The 19979-nt window shown below is 42.1% G+C and overlaps 1 protein-coding gene and 1 long non-coding RNA gene across 5 annotated transcripts in view; one reads left to right on the top strand and one right to left on the bottom strand.

Moving 5' to 3' along the window:
• The window catches only part of MOB3B (MOB kinase activator 3B), a 232637-nt gene that overhangs the window by 196252 nt on the left and 16406 nt on the right, over positions 1-19979 (bottom strand). The window lies entirely within an intron of this gene.
• Positions 1-19979, top strand: part of LOC125964692 (uncharacterized) — an 80226-nt gene that overhangs the window by 59242 nt on the left and 1005 nt on the right. The window lies entirely within an intron of this gene.

The following is a 19979-nucleotide window of genomic DNA, read 5'->3' as shown; positions in this document are numbered from 1 at the left end:
TAATTCAATTGGTCAGCTCAGGCCTGTCTTCTTATGGCTCTTTTGTTGCAAATTGGGACATTGTGTGTGGTGTGTACAGTCGGTACAATATCTACTTCTAAACGTCTCCAGATATGTTTAAAATTTTAGTTCTACAGCCAAAATGTTCAAAAAATTGGGTGTGGTAAGCTGTGACTCATCTTCTCAATAGAATAATGGGATTTCTATAAATATGGTACATTACATTTACAATAGGGAAAACTGTAATTACGTGCATCTTTAAAATTTAGCTCTGATGTAATCAACTCACTCCAGGTTGTCAGAGGTACTAGTTTTTGTCAGTACAGGAATCCACCTATTCTAAACTGAATCTTTCTCCTGGGGAGCCTACAGCACACACTCTCCCTAAGCTGGAGAACTTTTAAGTCATTCTTTAATTAATGCTTTCAGCATCCCTGTGACCTCATTATGCTGTTGTTATTAAGCATTTGATTTTCTTGGTCCCAAGAGTTCTCAAAGCAAATACATGCTCCCCAGCAGACATCTATCTTTTCTTACAGAAGAGTTGGTTTCCCATGCACAATATAAAACAAATGCTAAATAGCATGATGGTTAAGAGGTCCCAGACTTTTTCCAAACATTTTCATAGTTGGCAGCATTCCCCTTTCCTTTTCCTGAAAGCCGAGAAACCTAAGTGGTTATTCTTCTTCATGGGGTAAAAATATCTAGGTAAAAGCAGTCAAAGGATATTCAGAGCAGCCTCCCCATACGGCATCCTTAGAAAAGCTCCCTATTTAGGGCTCCCATAAAATGCCATTGGGAGATTAAATTCCTACAACCTTTCTGGAGGTCACCATAAGCCCAGCTATACCCTTTGACTCCCAAGTCACTTTTGGGTATTTTTCCACAGAAAAAATCATAGATGTGCAGAGAGCTTGGATGTGACAGCTTATGAATGTCTGTATCACAACACTGTTTATCACCCAAATTTGGAAAAACCTATCTTTCCAAAAATAGATCAGTCATAGGGTATCCATACAGTGTAATTCTATAAAGACTTTTAAAAAGCTTTAATGTAATACGTGATATGAAAATATGTATGATTTAGTATTACACATAAACAAGTAGATAATGAAATAGCATATCTAGAATTATCTCAATTTCCTAAAAAAATATACATATGTATATGACTGAAAAGGAATAAATGCAAACGTTAACAATAATTAAACAGTAAGGTAGGGTGATGTTAAATTTCTTTGTATTTTCATGAATTTTTGTAGTTCAACATTTACACTAAATATGTATTATTGTATAATACTTTTGTAATTAAAATATAAAATGTTTTCCTCATTTTGTTCTCTTATCAGCATGACTATAGCCTTCATACATGTGAAATAAATTAATCACTAGATTCGTAGGAAATAAACGGGAATAAATAAAAGTCAGTGAAATGAAGTTAATGTACTATATAGATTTGGCATTCGCTTCTTATATTTATTTTTTATTTTTTTAACATCTTTATTGGAGTATGATTGCTTTACAATGGTGTGTTAGTTTCTGCTTTATAACAAAGTGAATCAGCTATACATATACATATATCTCCATATCTCCTCCCTCTTGTGTCTCGCTCCCACCCTTCCTATCCCACCCCTCTAGGTGGACACAAAGCACCGAGCTGATCTCCCTGTGCTATGTGGCTGCTTCCCACTAGCTATCTATTTCACATTTGGTAGCGTATATATGTCCATGCCATTCTCTCACTTCGTCCCAGCTTACCCTTCCCCCTTCCCGTGTCCTCAAGTCCATTCTCTACCTCTTTGTCTTTATTCCTGTCCTGTCCCTAGGTTCTTCAGAACCTTTTTTTTTTTTTTAGATTCCATATATATGTGTTAGCATACGGTATTTGTTTTTCTGTTTCTGACTTTCTTCATTCTGTACGACAGACTCTATGTCCATCCACCTCATTACAAATAATTCAATTTCGTTTCTTTTTATGGCTGAGTAATATTCCATTGTATATATGTGCCACATCTTCTTTATCCATTCATCTGTTGATGGACACTTAGGTTGCTTCCATGTCCTGGCGATTGTAAATAGTGCTGCATTGCCAACACACACATGAAAGGATGCTCAACATCATTAATCATTAGAGAAATGCAAATCAAAACTGCAATGAGGTATCACCTCACACCAGTCAGAATGGCCATCATCAAAAAATCCACAAACAATAAATGCTGGAGAGGGTGTGGAGAAAAGGGAACCCTCTTGCACTGTTGGTGGGAATGTAAATTGATACAGCCACTATGGAGAACATTATGGAGGTTCCTTAAAAAACTAAAAATAGAACTACCATACGACCCAGCAATCCCACTATTGGGCATATACCCTGAGAAAACCATAATTCAAAAAGAGTCATGTACCGCTTCTTATATTTAAACAAATTTCTCCCTGTAGATTCTCTACCAACTAGCTCCAATTTCTAACAGCTCATCCTTTTTCTGAAGCAGTTCAAGGATTCTTCCTAAATCCAAGACAGTCAAGGAAGTAAAATGTGCAAAGGAAGCTGGCCTTGGCACAACTGGAGAGGGGTGGAAACCATGAATATGAATGGACGGAGCTTTCTGACAACAGGATAATGGGAGGAGGGAAATGCTATTCAGATGCCAGCTACCAGCTCCCTCTCCCTGCCTGTCACTCCCCTGCTGCCCACCGTCTCCTCCCAGCCTTGATTCTCAGCCCATAAGTACGCTGCAGTGCTTGTAGCCTTTGTGGCGTTCTCACACTCCAAAAGCACAGAGGATAAAAAGCCACAGTGTTGAAAGCTTGTGCTTCAGGGAGTAACAACAGTGCTAAAAGTGCTTAAGAATACCTTGCTACTTTTCATATCAATCACAGCATTTGCCAAGCTACTCCCCAACCTACTGGGAGGTACAAGGGTGAGCTCTGTTTAATTAGCTTCGGGAATCTTACGAGCTGTGCTAGACCATTAATTAGTGGAGTTGTAGGAATAAGTGTGTGATTTGTGTGATTTGTGTGATGTGTGTGTTGGGGAGGAGAGGGCGAATTAGGCCACAGTCTTGGGAAACCATTTGCAAACGCACCTTTGGACAAACTTAAGAGAAAGTAGGAAGTTAGGAGAATTCGCTTCTTACTAAAAAATGTTGAAGGCAGCAGTACCCTAAGTTTTTGTTCTGGTACTCAATCTCTTTGAATACAAATACCACTTAATGATGCTTAAATTATTTATTCTCAATGCCAGAATTTTCTCATCTAAGCCAACAGAGAAAACTGTGATTTGTACGAGCAGGGTCTCATACTCAAATGCTTTTAGCTGTCAGGCAGATAAAAGACAAACAGGGCCAGGGCTCATGTGCCAGTTAAAAGTGGTCAGGGACTCAGTACCAGCAGCAGTTGCTAATGTGGGGATAAAGACCTAGAATTGCTGGATCTTCTGATTTTCCAAGAGTAACTGGAAATTCAAATGTTTATGGAAAATCTGTGTATTTTTACAGGTTGACAACTAAAAAGAAAAATCAATGCTTTCTAAGCACAGACAAAACATCTCTGAGGATCAAAATAGGCCTGTGGACTGCCGGTTTGCAATTTCTGATTCCAAAGAACAAGATCTTAACATAGGATTTTTAAAGTGCATATGACTAAATTTCTCTGTATATGTATAAATGACCATCCGATGAACAGACTAGAAAAGAATCAAGAGGGAACTTCCCTGGTGGTCCAGGGGTTAAGACTCTGTGCTTCCAATGCAGGGGACACAGGTTTGATCCCTGGTCAAGAACTAAGATCCCACATGCTGTGCAGTGCGGCCAAAAAAAGAAAATTAAAAAAAAAAAATCATGAAAAAAAATCATGAACTTAAATTCTAAACTGCCTGACCAACTTACCCTAATCAACTTCCTAAATTCCTCTGGTGTGTGTTTTCCTCCTTTTATTAAAATAGGAGTAATGGGGTTTCCCTGGTGGCGCAGTGGCTGAGACTCCGCCTGCCGATGCAGGGGACGCGGGTTCGTGCCCTGGTCCGGGAAGACCCCACATGCCGCGGAGCGGCTGGGCCCGTGAGCCATGGCCGCTGAGCCTGCGCATCCGGAGCCTGTGCTCCGCAACGGGAGAGGCCACAACAGTGAGAGGCCCGCGCACCGCAAAAAAAAAAAAAAAAAAAAGGAGTAACGTACTAAGGTTTTACAATTTAAATATTTTACCTGAGAACTTACAAGAGCAAATGCATTTATTTTTACACCTCAGAGCTACTAATGACTTATTTCTTTGGGGTATTTAAAAAAAAAAGGAGGAAAAAAGGAAAATCACATAGAAGCCAAGGGATGAGACTGGAGTTCTGTCTCCTCACAATTCAACAATTAAGAACCTTCTCTAGGGCTTCCCTGGTGGCGCAGTGGTTAAGAATCCGCCTGCCAATGCAGGGGACATGGGTTCGAGCCCTAGTCCAGGAAGATCCCACATGCCGTGGAGCAACTAAGCCCATGCGCCACAACTACTGAGCCCGTGAGCCACAACTACTGAGCCCACATGCCACAACCACTGAAGCCCGCGCGCCTAGAGCCCATGCTCCGCAACGAGAGAAGCCACCGCAATAAGAAGCCTGCGCACCGTAACCAAGAGTAGCCCCTGCTTGCCACAACTAGAGAAAGCCCGCGCACAGCAAAGAAGACCCAATGCAGACAAAAATAAATAAATAAAATAAATTTTAAAAAAAGGTAAAATTAAAAAAAAAAAGAACCTTCTCTAAAGGGATGAGTAAGAAAGCAAGCCTATTAACCCTCTAGGTTCATGAAGCAAGTCATCATGTCAACCAAGTACTATTCAAATTGTCTTGGCAAGACAAACTCAGGTCCTTACTTAAAACACATGGAAAGGAAATGTGTCAGGTTAAGACATTTTTATCTCTTTAATAACTGGAATATTAATCACATCTAATCCAAAGTGCATATTAAGATGAGTAACTCAAACACTGTCCAATTTAATAAACATTCTCAGTTTCCTAGGACAGACACGTTATTATTTACAAATTTGCTTTCCACTCATGCCATTTCTCATTAGAAAGGCGACGTCCGGTCTGTGAGGGAAATGAGTCATACTGGGCCACTATCCCACCTTCTGAGGGACAAGTCAAAGCAGGAAACGATTGGCTTTCTGTGTGTGTGTTGGTGTCAGTACAGGAAAACCGTGTATTCTAATACTGAACGATCTCAACATTGGGGCATCATTGTTTTCTAAATATTGTTTGCAACTTTCAGAACCATCTTATATTGGACAGAATTATAATTTTGCCCTTAAGTTTGATAATGAAGTGATTCATAACATACAGCTATCACTGAATGTTGATGATGAATTTTTCATCGAAAGTCAAGCTTTTAAGATAGTCTCATGTTAGCTTTCTGTTTATTTACACCTAACTTAACTTCATCTTGTTCTGAAATGCTGTGGCATACTTGACCTGACCTCAGGATTGTGGAGAACTTCCAATGATTGAAAAATCACCATTAAAGGGAGTATACCAGAAACCAGACATCCAGCACTGAGTTGCCAATTCCCTTTAACTGAGTCTGGTTCACCTTCTTTAGTTTCTGCCTTTCTGTGTCTCAAGTTCTCTGTACTGGGAACAAAACTGTGACTTTTTACCTATAAGGTATCTTGCGAGGAATGCCAAGTTCTTTGCAAAGCTGCCTTATTATGCAATCCAAATAACAGAAAGCACAAACAGGAGTCTTACTGAACACATGGAAAGAGTCCTCATTTAAAACTCCAATTACAGCAATAGGACCTTTCTATTAAAAAGGCACTATTGGGACTTCCCTGGTGGTACCGTGGTTAAGAATCCGCCTGCCAGTGCAGGGGACACTGGTTCGAGCCCTGGTCCGGGAAGATCCCACATGCCACGGAGCAACTAAGCCCCTGCCCCACAGCTACTGAGCCTGCGCTCTAGAGCCCGCGAGCCACAGCTACTGAGCCCACGTGCCACAACTACTGAAACCCACGTGCTTAGAGCCCCTGCTCCACAACAAGAGAAGCCACCACAATGAGAAGCCCGCACACTGCAACAAAGAGTAGCCCCCGCTCGCCGCAACTAGAGAAAGCCCGCATGTAGCAACAAAGACCCAATGCAGCCATAAATAAATAAATAAATAAATTTATTAAAAAAGAAAAAAAGTCACTATTTATGAGATGAGGACTCCACGTTGAGCAAAGTAATGTACTTCCAGCAAGGGAAAGTGTCAGAGAATTGATTGCTTTAGGGCAGCCTTTCATTTTTTGCTTTATAAAAAGAGATGCTGCTAGACAAAACGAAATTGTAAAATTGCAGTTCAAGTTTTACCTTTAGCCCCCAAGGCTCTTTCAGGAAATGCACACCCTCAACCAAAAGGACAAAGACTGGAATCTAACCCTGTTTGCCTTCTACTCGTCTGCCACCAGTTCAGCTCTCTTGTTTCTTCCAAACATACACCATCCCTCCCCTACCAAGTCGGTAGATCTCTGGTTTCCAATCATTTGCTAAGCATTTTGTTGTAAGCTCTTCTTTCATACTTCACTGCCTGCCATCAGGTCAAATGAGGTAATGAGAGAATTCTCCACTTCAAACCCAAAACAACCTTTATATCAGCAGGTCTAGCCATATAGGACCTAGACCTACCTTGGTGGAGTCACTGGTCTGTGTCTCCTATACGATATCAAAACCAAAGAATATTTACACATTCTAATTCCACCATCTCTTACCCATTCAAGAATATGCTTGTTTGGAGATTTAACTGTCCTTCATTTTCTTCCTGAAGTATAGGGTCTAGACAGACAATTACCTCTTTAACTTGCCATGCTACATTCAGCATTTCACCTCTGAATAACTCAGTACACCCCACTGGATTAAAGGTAACTATTGAATATCTTCTAAAAACAACAAACAAACAAAAACCACCCTTCAGACAAATGAGGGCTGTTGGTGGAAACTCTAGTCCAGAGATGGCCAAACACACACCTTCCCCGGTGCACAGCCATCAGCCAATCAGACAGAGGCTCTTTCAGAATCTTCCCTAACTCAGCACCTCCAGGTCACTGCTCCTGATGGGTCAGACTTGGTTCTCTGGATGAAAAGCCTTTGTCAGGTGGCCTCCAAACCTTCAGTCCACCAGGATGCAAAAACTAAATCCTCATTACAGCCAGGAACATCTTCAGTCTTTTAAGGAGAACATCACAAGGAAGTAAGCACAGATCTTTTTCTTTTTCTTTCTCTCTTTCTTTTATTAAAAGTGAGTGATGTTGGGTTTTTAAAATTTATTTAATTTTTGGCTGCACTGGGTCTTTGTTGCTGCACTTGGGCTTTTCTCTATTTGAGGTGAGCAGTGGCTACTCTTTGCTGTGGTGTGCAGCCTTCTCATTGTGATGGCTTCTCTTGTGGCGGAGCATGGGCCCTAGGCACGTGGGCTCTAGAGCGCAGGCTCAGTAGTTGTGGCTCACGGACTTAGTTGTTCCGCGGCACGTGGGATCTTCCCGGACCAGGAATCGAACCCGTTTCCCCTGCATTGGCAGGCAGATTCTTAACCACTGCACCATCAGGGAAGCCCCTTTTTCTTTTTTTAATCTAGTATTTAAGCCTAAGCATTGAGATCAGCAAGTATAAAACATGCTGACAGCCCTTTGTGACAAAGTCCTCTATTATCCTGTTCATCTCTCTGCTGATTTCTTAGCAGCCTCCCTCAGAGATCTGCCGACCTTTTTTTTTTTTTTTTTGGAAGGGGTGGGGCGTCTCAAAGCCCCTAAGTGTGAGCTGATCAGTTATTTCAGAGAATGACAGGTGCTGACCCCACTGTTTCCCAATTCAGGGAAGTGGGAGCCAGACTCCAGGCATCTAATGGTTTATGAATAAAGAGCTAGGGGTGACTAAACTGGAGAGAGAACCTGATGTATGTGTGGGGCCTAAGAATCAAAAGGAAAAAGGAGGGCAGGGGAGGAGCAGGGAGTTGACCAAATTTCACTTTTCTTTACAAGGTACCTACATTTTACTAGAGGGAAAACTTACCACAAAATGTCAGACCCAGCAACTTTTTATTTCATGTTTTTGTCATTTTCTCCATCTGCTCCAATTCAGAGTCCAAATGCCCTAAAAGGCCAAAGCAAGACTAGAACAAGACTTCAACTTCTCTCAAATTGGCAAGTTACCATAAATGAACATGCAGGTGGAGGCAAACTGGGCCCAGCAGCCTGCTGCCCTTCACTCTGGGAAAAGGGGGGTCCTGGCTCAGAAGGGGCCCCGCCTGCCCCCTCCAGCAGTCCCAACCCTGGCTCAGCAGCCTGAGAGCTCTTCTTCCTGATTACTTTGCCCCAGATTCCGACTTGAGCATTGCTAAAAATAGTGATCAGACTCCTCTAGAGTTTGGCCGTCTGGTGGTACCAGAATCGTAGGCTAATCATTTAGTGGCCCCTATAATGTGCTGCCCAGATGCCTTTAGGGCAGGAGCATTTATTCCCACAGTTGCAGGGAGTGTTGGAGGCTGCCAGCTCTCAGCCTCTTCAGGAATTACAGGTAGTTAGAGCCACCTTGCTGGAGGGAGTTGCTGGCTAGGGTCTGAGCAGAGCACATCCAGTGGCTAGTTGGCGGAGGGACATAAGGCCTGGCCCCCTGCCTTCGTGCAGCCCAGTTCCAGAACCCCCATGCATCTCAGTCAACCTCTCCCTCTGCCCAGTTCTGCTGTTCTCACTTCTCTGCCAGGCGTTGTTGTCATAAGCAGTTCCCCATAAATCCCCTACATGCAAATCGCAGGTCTCAGAATCTGTTTACTGGAGAACTGACCTGTGGTCATCAGAAATGAGGTACAAAAAGTTCCTCACTAGCCTCTGCTGCAATTTAAATGCATACATTGTTTACTGACAGCCCTAACCCTGTATCAGCCACATTCAGTGGATGAATGAAGGCACGGCCAGGCTGACCGCCAGTCCAGCTGTAACAACTACACTGCAGAATTTGTGCTATAAGAGCAACAAATGCAGTCCTCATTTTTGCACAGTTCTGATATGCATGCATTTCAATGACTACGGTTTGGTTAAACAATACCAGTCCCACAATAACCCAGTTCAGATTTCAGTTACCACAGTATCTTATAGCAGTAATTGCATTAAGGACAGAGAGGGCTGCTTGTTTTTCCATCCACAAATCACAATGTAAATAACAGGTGCACATCATGACCAGTGAGCCATCACATCATTTCATCCAAAGCTTGTCGGTGATTGGTCACTGGACATCTAAGCAGGACAAGCAAGAGCTGGAGTGATGTTTGGGCCCAGGGGGTTGGGGAGGTGGAGGAAGGACAGCAAGAAAGCAGGGCCCCCTGGCCAGAGGGTGGCTACTTACAGGCCTCTCCCTTGAGTGTTAGTGTCCTGAAGGTCTGAGAAGCGTAAGGCAGTATGTTAATCCATCCACCTTCAAGCACAGGAAGGGTGGGCCCAATATCAAATCCCAAGTATTAGTGTCCTATTGTTGCTATAACAAATTTCCACAAACCTAGTTGCTTAAGACAACACAAATTTATTATATTATAATTTGGAGGTCAGAAATCTAAAATGGGCGGCAAGGCTGTGTTCCTTCCAAAGGCTCCAGGGGAGAATCCATTTCCTTGTCTTTTCCAGTTTCTAGAGACTGCCTGCATTCCCTGACTCACTGCCCCACATCACCCTGACTTCTGATTCTGTCCTTGAATCTCCTCAGACTCTCACCCACCTGCATCCCTCTTATAAAGCCTCCTGTAACTACCTTGGGCCCATCCTGATAAATCCAGGATAATGGCCTTTCTCAATATCTTTAATTTAACCACACGTGCAAAGTCCCTTCTGACATGTAAGGTAACATATTCACCAGTTCTAGGGATTAGAATGTGAAAGACCTTAGGGGACCATTATGTGGCCTACCACACCCCATCAGGCTTTTCCAAATGATGGGTGCTCTCATGAACAGTGACCCCCATTTGGCTCCTGGAAAGGCAAAGCTGCCTGCAAACATCTGTGTCTGGAGCTGGACCCCCTGGGAGAGGGCAAGAACAAAGAAATGATTTAGCCTGGTATTTTGGTCCTGAATCAGCTTTGCTCAAAGACCTGCTCAAGCCACTAGTCCCTAGATACCTTCTACATCAAAAGGTTCCCCCTTTTTTTTTCCTGAGGTATAATTTACTTAAAATATACTCATTCAGAATGCATAGTTAAGGGTATTTGGACAATTATATACACTATGTAGTCATTCCACATCAAGATATAGAACATTTCATTTTATAATTTGTATGGAAACACAAAAGACCCCAAATAGCCAAAGCAATCTTGAGAAAGAAGAATAGAGCTGGAGGAATCAGGCTCCCTGACTTCAAACTATACCACAAAGCTACAGTAATCAAGACAGTATGGTACTGGCACAAAAACAGAAATATAGATCAATGGAACAGGATAGAAAGCCCAGAGATAAACCCACACACTTATGGCCACCTAATCTATGACAAAGGAGGCAAGAATATACAATGGAGAAAAGATAATCTCTTCAATAAGTGGTGCTGGTAAAACTGGACAGCTTCATGTAAAAGAATGAAATTAGAACACTCCCTAACACCATACACAAAAATAAACTCAAAATGGATTAAAGACCTAAATGTAAAGCTGGACACTATAAAACTCTCTGAGGAAAACATAGGCAGAACACTCTTTGATATAAATTGCAGCAAAAACTTTTTTGATCCACCACCTAGAGTAATGAAAATAAAAACAAAAATAAACAAATGGGACCTAATTAAACTTTTGCACAGCAAAGAAAATCATAAACAAAACAAAAAGACAACCCTCAGAATGGGAGAAAATATTTCCAAAAGAAGCAACCAACAAGGGCTAATCTCCAAAATATACAAACAGCTCATGCAGCTCAATATCAAAAAAACAAACAACCCAATCAAAAAATGGGCAGAAGATCTAAATAGACATTACTCCAAAGAAGACATACAGATGGCCAAAAAATACATGAAAAGATGCTCAACATCACTAATTATTAGAGCAATACAAATCAAAACTACAATGAGGTATCACCTCACACTGGTCAGAATGGCCATTATCAAAAAAATCTACAAATAATAAATGTTAGAGAAGGTGTGGAGAAAAGGGAACCCTCCTACATTGTTGGTGGGAATGTAAATTGGTGGAGCCACTATGGAGAACAGTATGGAGGTTCCTTAAAAAACTAAAAACAGAGCTACTATATGATCCAGCAATCCCACTCCTGGGCATATATCCAGAGAAAACCATAATTCGAAAGGATGCATGCACCCTGACGTTCACTGCAGCACTATTTACAATAGCCAGGACATGGAAGCAACCTAAATGTCCATTGACAGAGGAATGGATAAAGAAGATGTGGTACATATATACAGTGGAATATTACTTAGCTGTAAAAAGAAATGAAATAATGCCATTTGCAGCAACATGGATGGACCTAGAGACTGTCATACAGAGTGAAGTTAAGTCAGAAAGAGAAAGACAAATATCATATAATATCACTTATATGTGGAATCTAGAAAAATGGTACAGATGAACTTATTTGCAAAGCAGAAATAGTCACAGATGTAGAAAACAAACTTATGGTTACCAAGGGGAGAAGGGGGGCGGGTAGGATGGATTGGGAGATTGGAATTGACATATATACATTACTACATATAAAATAGATAACTAATGAGAACTTACTGTATAGCACGGGGAACTCTACTCATTGCTCTGTGGTGATGTAGATGGGAAGGGAATCTAAAAAAGAGGGGATATATGTATATGTATAGCTGATTCACTTTGCTGTACAGCAGAAACTAACACAACATTGTAAAGCAACTATACTCCAATATCAATTAATTAAAAAAAAACAGACTGTCTTAAGAAATTTAAATAACTCCCTCAAATAAGTATAAAAAAATAAAATTTTTTAAAAACACAAAAACGGTGAATTATATGAATGGGCAATTCTACTTCTAGGTGCATAGATGAATACTGGAGTATTGTTGGTATTAAAGAAAAATTAGAAACCACAAAAATGTTCAAGGATAGAGAAATGGATAAATAAACTATGGTATATCTCATACAATGGAATTCTAAACCAGAGTTAAAATAAAGATCTAGATCCACTCTTATCAATATGGAAAGGGGTTAGAAAGCACAATGTTGAATAAAAAAGCAAGTTGTAGAAGAAGAACAACAAAAAAGATATAGAACATTTCCACCACTCAAAAAAATTCCTTTGTTAATCCCATGCCAAGCCCCAGACAACCACCGATCTGCTTTCTATAAATACAGACTGCTTTTGCCGGTTCCAGAATTTCATAGAAATGGATTCATGTAGTATGTATTTCTTTGTGTCTCACTGCTTTGACTGGGCAGTGTTTCTGAGACTCAGGCATGTCGTTGTCCATACCTATAGTTCAGTAAAAGGTACCACTTTCCAGGGAGTTTGGGAAGTACTGCATTTATATTCTCCCTCCTTGGATGCCCACAATTCACACTGGCATAATCAAAGGTCTTGAGAAGCCCGGCAGTAAAAAAAACAATTTAACTTGCTTAACCATGAGTTTTATCAATTTGTTTTTCACATAGCATTGCATGAACACTTTGGGAATGACGCACTAGATTGTCCTCCGGCCCGGGTCAATGCCAGGGAAACAGCTCTGCAGGGAGTCTGCACATCCCTCCAGCTTCTCTTAGGAACCTAAGGCTGAAGCCCTCCAGCTGCGAGGGAGAGGCTCTTCCCTTGCACCAGCCCTCAGGTGCCTGTTGGCAAACCCAGAACCTGTCTCCTGACTCACATGTACAAAGTTTGTGAAGGGACACATTCTTCAGGTGTCTCAGTTCTGCCTGAAGACTCATTTCCTGGAGAGTTGAGTTGTTGTGGGGCTTTTCCCCCTTCCTCTCCTTTCCCTCTCCTTGACTTGGCTCTCAAAACTGAACGGAAGAAAAATGACCAGGAAATAACGTGTCACCAAATACACTCATGAGCTTTGCTTCCCTCTGTTACCTGTCAAATCAAAGACTTGGGCAGATTGCCACATGAAAACTACAACACTTTCTCCTTCTGGCAAATGGGTTGTTATCATCAAAGCAGACAAAAGGGTAGTCATTGCCTTGTTATTGGTGTGCTCCAGGCTGTAGTTCTGGAGCTCTACTGCCTGGGCTGTTTGAGTCACTGCGGTCTGTCTCAGGAATCACTGGAACTTTTGGGGGAATCACAGAAGGAGAGTCAGAAGGAAACGTGGCCATCACCCATTTGATTTTCTCCCAGAATCCTGGAATCTTCCTTTAATAGCTCTAATTAAGAGACTCTTCCTTTAAATGTCACGTATTTTACAACCAGCATCTACCTTTCAACCATTACTCACCTGAACAAATCTTCTGTCCAAGAGGACTGAGTAACTCGCCAAGCCCAGACCAGGCTATGTGCCTCCTCCATGTGCCTGAGATGCCTTCTCTCATCTATCACATTTTCCAATAATAATAACAGGAGACATTTACTGCACGCCTACAGCATGGTACGCACTGTGCCGGGTCATCCTACTGCATCTTGACCACCGTCCTATGATGTAATACTGCTACTCTGTAGACAAACGCACCAAACTATCTACTGGGTGTCTGTATTTACTGATATTATTTACTGAGTGTTCTCCGTATTTCAGACACTGAAATGCCAAGCACTTTACATTTTTATTATCGCATCTAGGAGTAGAAGTTATGGTTACTCTTTTACAGGTAAAGAAACTGAGCCTTTTCATCTATTAAGCTAAGGAATCCAAGTGTAAGGATTGACCAAGAAGCCTTAGCAGGACTGTGGCGGAGACTAAAGGGGTACGTTCCCTGGGAATGTGGCCTAGACACGTCTAGAAGAGTAAATTCATAGAGGGGGCCTGCATCATTAAGAGCAGGAAATCAAAACTTTTATTATTTCATGTTGAAGGCCATTTTTCTAAAAATAAATAAATAATAAAGATATATTAAACTATTGACACATACAGAAAACAATAGAGAGATAAGGCATTAGATACTCCTAACAAATGCATAGAAGATATCAAATGGGGTCTCAGATGAGCAGGCAGAAAACTGTGCTGAGTTTAAATTGAATTTGCCACCAGGATAGCTCTTTGTAGGCAGAAGAATAATACTAATATAAATCTTAAAACCATACAGCATGGCGCAGTAGTTAAGAACCCGCCTGCCAATGCAGGGGACACAGGTTCGAGCCCTGGTCCGGGAAGATCCCACATGAAGCGGAGCAACTAAGCCCATGCACCACAACTACTGAGCCTGTGCACTAGAGTCCGCAAGCCACAACTACTGAGCTGGCGTGCTGCAACTACTGAAGCCCACATGCCTAGAGCCCGTGTTCCGCAACAAGGGAAGCCACCACAGTGAGAAGCCCATGCACCGCAATGAAGAGTAGCCCCCGCTCGCCACAGGGGAAAGCCAATGCGCAGCAACAAAGACCCAACACAGCCATAAATAAATAAATAAAATTCAAAAATTAAAAAAAAATCTAAGTCTACACAATCAAAACTGTCGAGTGACTAATACAAATGTCGTTAGTTTTTGGGGGTTTTTTAAATTTTTTATTTATTTTATTTTTGGCTGTGTTGGGTCTTCGTTGCTGCACGCAGGCTTTTCTCTGGTTGCAGTGAGCGGGGGCTACTCTTCATTGTGGTGCACGGGCTTCTCATTGCAGTGGCTTCTCTTCTTGCGGAGCACAGACTCTTGGTGCCCAGGCTTCAGTAGTTGCGGCACGTGGGCTCAGTAGTTGTGGCTCACAAGCTTAGCTGCTCTGCAACATGTGGGATCATCCTGGACCAGGGTTTGAATCCATGTCCCCTGCATTGGCATGCGGATTCCCAACCACTGCGCCACCAGGGAAGCCCTTCAGTTTTCTTAATGTTCATTATTCACATAAAAGATACATTTATTCATCCAATTAAAAATACATATACACGCACACTAAGAGATATTGAGTTTTGTAGTTCTAATGCCAAGTCTTAATATCAATATATATTTGCTACACACAGGCAGGCAGGAAGGAAGGAAGGAAGCGGGGATATATTTCCAGTTCCCCCAATTTAAAGAAACATCAAATAAAATTATCAGCCCAATAAATTTATGAAACACCTTTTAGTGACAATATGTACTTTATTAATACCTTTATCCTCCCTTCAATGGGATTTTAACACATCTTGTGAAAAGAATAAACATGAAAATTTCAAGTGACTTACTTGAGGACAGCAAGAAGTTTATGTAGTAATAGAAAAAGAAAAGGGAGAAGAAAACAAAAAAAGAGGGGCAAAAAGCATTTTACAATATAAAAGATATGAGTTTTTCATACTCCTGTTTAAAACGAAAGAAACCACTGGGGTTACGATGCGATCATTGTCACTGTCTATGTTGCCTAATAAAAGAGTAATCTTATAATCCTCCACAGATACGATGTTTCACTGGAATTTGGGCATTAGATTTACGTATTTTCTAGTATTATCTTCTTTTTTTTTTTTTTTTTTTTTTTTTTGCGGTATGCGGGCCTCTCACTGTAGTGGCCTCTCCCGTTGCGGAGCACAGGCTCTGGACGTGCAGGCTCAGCGGCCATGGCTCACGGGCCCAGCCGCTCCGCAGCATGTGGGATCTTCCCGAACCGGGCCACGAACCCGTGTCCCCTGCATCGGCAGGCGGACTCTCAACCACTGCGCCACCAGGGAAGCCCGTATTATCTTCTTTTTATGCCCAATTTAAATCACAAAGTACATTCCCCTAAACACTGGCTCCTCAGGATATTAATAAGTGTGACATATTTTTTTTAAGTACGTGGTCAAATAAGTTTGTTATACCATGGGTTAAACAAGCTTAACAGTGTCTTGCTGTAAGACTGTAGAGACTTTTAATATGCTCATGTACACTGTGAGTCTACATTGAACATACAAAGTTTCCGAAATTTCTTGAACCACAGAACTTCTTGTAAAATTAGTGTTTCATGGAATCAACTTTGGGAAAACAGATTTGAGTCCCTTCTGCACCTGAAGATGCTGTGTTGAAATTGCTCCAGCCCGTCTTCTAACAGCAGGATGCTCTGGGCCGACGCAGAGCCTGTCTCTGCATCAGGACCCCTCTAGCTGACTTGAGCTAGGAGCCAAGCTTGCTTGGTGCAGCCCCAGGACACTCGTCATAGTCTGCTTCTCTGCGGAGACCCTGCTGGGTCCCAGCTCTCTCCCCTTCTCACAGGGCCAGCAGCGCTTTTCCCTCCCTCTGCCACAGAAGCCAGAAGTGCATTCCAGCCACACCCTAGAATCATACTTGCCTGGTCTTCCACGTCCAGTCAAGTTGCAGGGACTCATAAACAGCATCCAGAATCTACACTGACCACATGGAGAGGGAAAAGGTCTTGCCCTCCACAGGCAGGAAAAGGGACCCGAGCGTGTTTGACTTATTTTGTCACAAGTCAGGAGCCTTGCAAAGTCTTTTCTCAAAGAAGCCTTTAAGACGTTAAGGCTATGACAAATTTTCTTCTCTATTTAAAAAAAAGAAAGAGGGCTTCCCTGGTGGCGCAGTGGTTGAGAGTCTGCCTGCCGATGCAGGGGACACGGGTTCGTGCCCCGGTCTGGGAAGATCCCACATGCCGCGGAGCGGCTGGGCCCATGAGTCATGGTCGCTGAGCCTGCGCGTCCGGAGCCTGTGCTCCGCAACGGGAGAGGCCACAACAGTGAGAGGCATGCGTACCGCAAAAAAAAATAATAAAATAAATAAATAAATAGCCTCACTAGAAAGCTGCCTGTGGCTGACACTCCAATTCTCTTCAAATGAATTTTAAAAAAATCTTTACTGGGTCTCTATAATGTGTCCATCACGCCAGCCCAATCCCCAAGCCAACTCATACCAGTGCCAACACATTCTGAATGCTAGACTTTCTCCAAATGGATGAGCAGCATGGCAGAAACGGGTAGCTGTTCATCAAAGTAGTCCCTCTTCTTCCTGGGCACATGAGTAGACTGAATTTCCCAGTATCCCTTTCACTTAGCTGTGACTAAGTTCCTGCCAAGGGGATGTGACTGGAAGTGATGTATGCCTCTCCAAGCCTAACCCGTACAACACTCCCATGCATATCCCTCCAGCTCTTGCCATTTTACTCCAGCTTGATGAAGATAAGCTCTGAAACCTTGGAAGCCACATGGAAGATGGCAGATCCACAAGATGCAAGGTGTCTGGTGCCTGATCATTGCTTGGAAAAAAGCCAACCACAGCTCAAGTACCTCTGTTCCAAACTTTACATGAGTGAGAAATACTCCTACCATGTTTGAGCCATTTTATGTTTTTGGATGTGTTTATTACAGTAGCTGGTCTCTGGAGCATCTGGAAGTCCTAGGATCTTTTGCAGAATTATGAAATACTGATAAATTATTTGTAAAACAATGAATCTAATCCTTATGTGCCAAATCAGGCGCTAGCTCATAAAATAACTAAATAATCTAGAACTAAGATAACACTGTAGCCTAGCTTCTACGCCAGGTTAACCATCAGAGGTGCCAAAAGTTTAAGAAAAATGTTGTTGAAAACCTTGAAAGGGACTTCCCTGGTGGTCCAGTGGTAAAGAATCCGCCTTACAATGCAGGGGACACAGGTTCGATCCCTGGTCAGGGAAATAAGATCCCGCATGCCACATGGCAACTAAGCCCTCGCGCCACAACTACGGAGCCCGCACGCCTCAACTAGATCCCGTGTGTGGCAAACTACAGAGCCCACGTGCCCTGGAGCCTGCGTGCCTCAACTAGAGAAGAGAAAACCCACACGCCACAACTAGAGAGAAGCCCGAGCACCGTAACTAAAGATCCTTCATGCCGCAACGAAGATCCCGCGTGCCGCAATGAAGACCCTGCCTGCCGCAACTAAGACCCGATGCAGCCAAAAATAAATAGATAATAAATCTTAAAAAAAAAAAAATGTTTCTGTGACACAAGAAAAATCTGTCATTGCTTGACTTTAGTGATGAGAACATCTTGACCCAGCCTATCAAACACCTGTGTTTCATGGAAGTATAGTCTGTGTCAGAGCATCAGTATGGACTGGCATTTCTGACAATTAGACACTTCTGAGACTTTTTAGAAAAACCAAATTGGAGAGAATTGGAGTTGTTAGCTACAGGCTTTCATCTATATTTAGTAAATAACAGATTAGAATCTCTTTCTTAACTTCAGAATTGTATGATTATATTGATTATATTCCATTATGATTTGACTCTAGATAGTAATCCATGATTTAAATTGATCATGAAACACATGATTTTATCTAAAAATGTTAAAACGTACAGGGATATGTATTTGTTTTGTGTATCAAGGGACACTCAGAAACTTAAGCCTCAAGCTAAACCTGCGAAATTCAAGCTTCAATCCCAACCCAGGTCTAATTAAGTAAATTATTTATTTTGTTGTCTGAAGTATAAGGGACTTACCCTAGTTTAAGGCCATCCAGTTAAAGATGTAATGCCAAATGAGATTACTTACTGGTTATCAAAAACCTACTGGTGTTATTTCAGTAAAGACCTTATAATGGCGTTTCTGGAAAACGGCCTTTGGTGATCACAGATGTTAGCCTGGACCCAAATACCTCATAAGCAGCTTCTCTCAAATCATCTTATTCTCTGGAAAGATGAATGGCGTTTCTGGAAAATGGCCTTTGGTGATCACAGATGTTAGCCTGGACCCAAATACCTCATAAGCAGCTTCTCTCAAATCATCTTATTCTCTGGAAAGATGAATGGCGTTTCTGGAAAATGGCCTTTGGTGATCACAGATGTTAGCCTGGACCCAAATACCTCATAAGCAGCTTCTCTCAAATCATCTTTTCTCTCCATCTCCACTGCTTCTACCCTTATTCGGCCACCACAACTCTCACCCAGCCTGCTAAAATATCTACTCTCCACCCGGGTTCCCTGCTTCCATTCTTGCCCCTTCTCCAAACTGCTCCCAACAAGGAGGCCCCAGAGTGATCTCTTTAAAGCACAAGTCATATGACACCACTCTCTTGCTTAAAATTCTTTCATGTGTCTTCACTAGTCTTAGAATAAAATTGGAACTCCATCATGGCCTGCCATGTCCTACCCAATCCCAACATATCCTAGGACCAACCTCCCCACTCCCTTCACTCCAACACAACCAGTCTCCTCTGTGTTCCTTGAATATCCCAAGCTCTTTCCCATGAGAGCTTTTGAACCTCCTGTTCTCACTGCCTGAAATGCTCTCCCCTCCAGCTCTTTACATTGCTGATTTTTCCTCACCCTTCAAGTCTCAATTCAGTCATCACCTCCCCAATTACCCTCTTACCCTGTTTATTTCCTTCATAACACTTATAACATCCTGAAATTTTATTCTTTATTGTCTGAAAATCTGGACACTCTATGAGGACATGAACCGCTTCACCTCTTTTTCTTTTTTACTATCTTGTTTCAGTCATCATATCCTCAAAGATGAATAGATGGATGGGTGGATGAATGGATGGATGGATGAAATTATAGGCAATAGATGATTACAGCATGCTTTGTCCCATGGACCATTCACGAGAAACTGTTTTATCACATTTGGCAATGAGCGTTACTGCACTCTCCCAATGGGGATGGGTATAGGGCAATGCCAATTTCTGCTCTCTTAACTGCATCACTCCTGGAAATACAAAGTTTTAGCTCTGAGACCACCCATATGTGAGTTCTTTTCTTAATTAAAAAATGCTTGAGTTTGCAAAATTAATAGTGCCAAGAGGATGTCTTAACATTTAATTATCTATAATATTTGGGGACACAAGGCTGTCTTCACTTTGAATTTTAAGCTATCCAACTTACGAGGAAGCTCTTTCAGGAGAGAAAAAAGTCCCCTCAATGCAGAGTAAAACCACAGGCTGCTTGCTTGGATTCCCATATCCAGGACGAGCTCCCTTAGAGGAGTGCAGCAAATCAAGCCCACGAC

This window comes from Orcinus orca, chromosome 6 (genome assembly GCF_937001465.1).
Source record: "Orcinus orca chromosome 6, mOrcOrc1.1, whole genome shotgun sequence".
Taxonomy (NCBI): domain Eukaryota; kingdom Metazoa; phylum Chordata; class Mammalia; order Artiodactyla; family Delphinidae; genus Orcinus; species Orcinus orca.
This window is presented reverse-complemented; position numbering and strand designations above follow the sequence as displayed.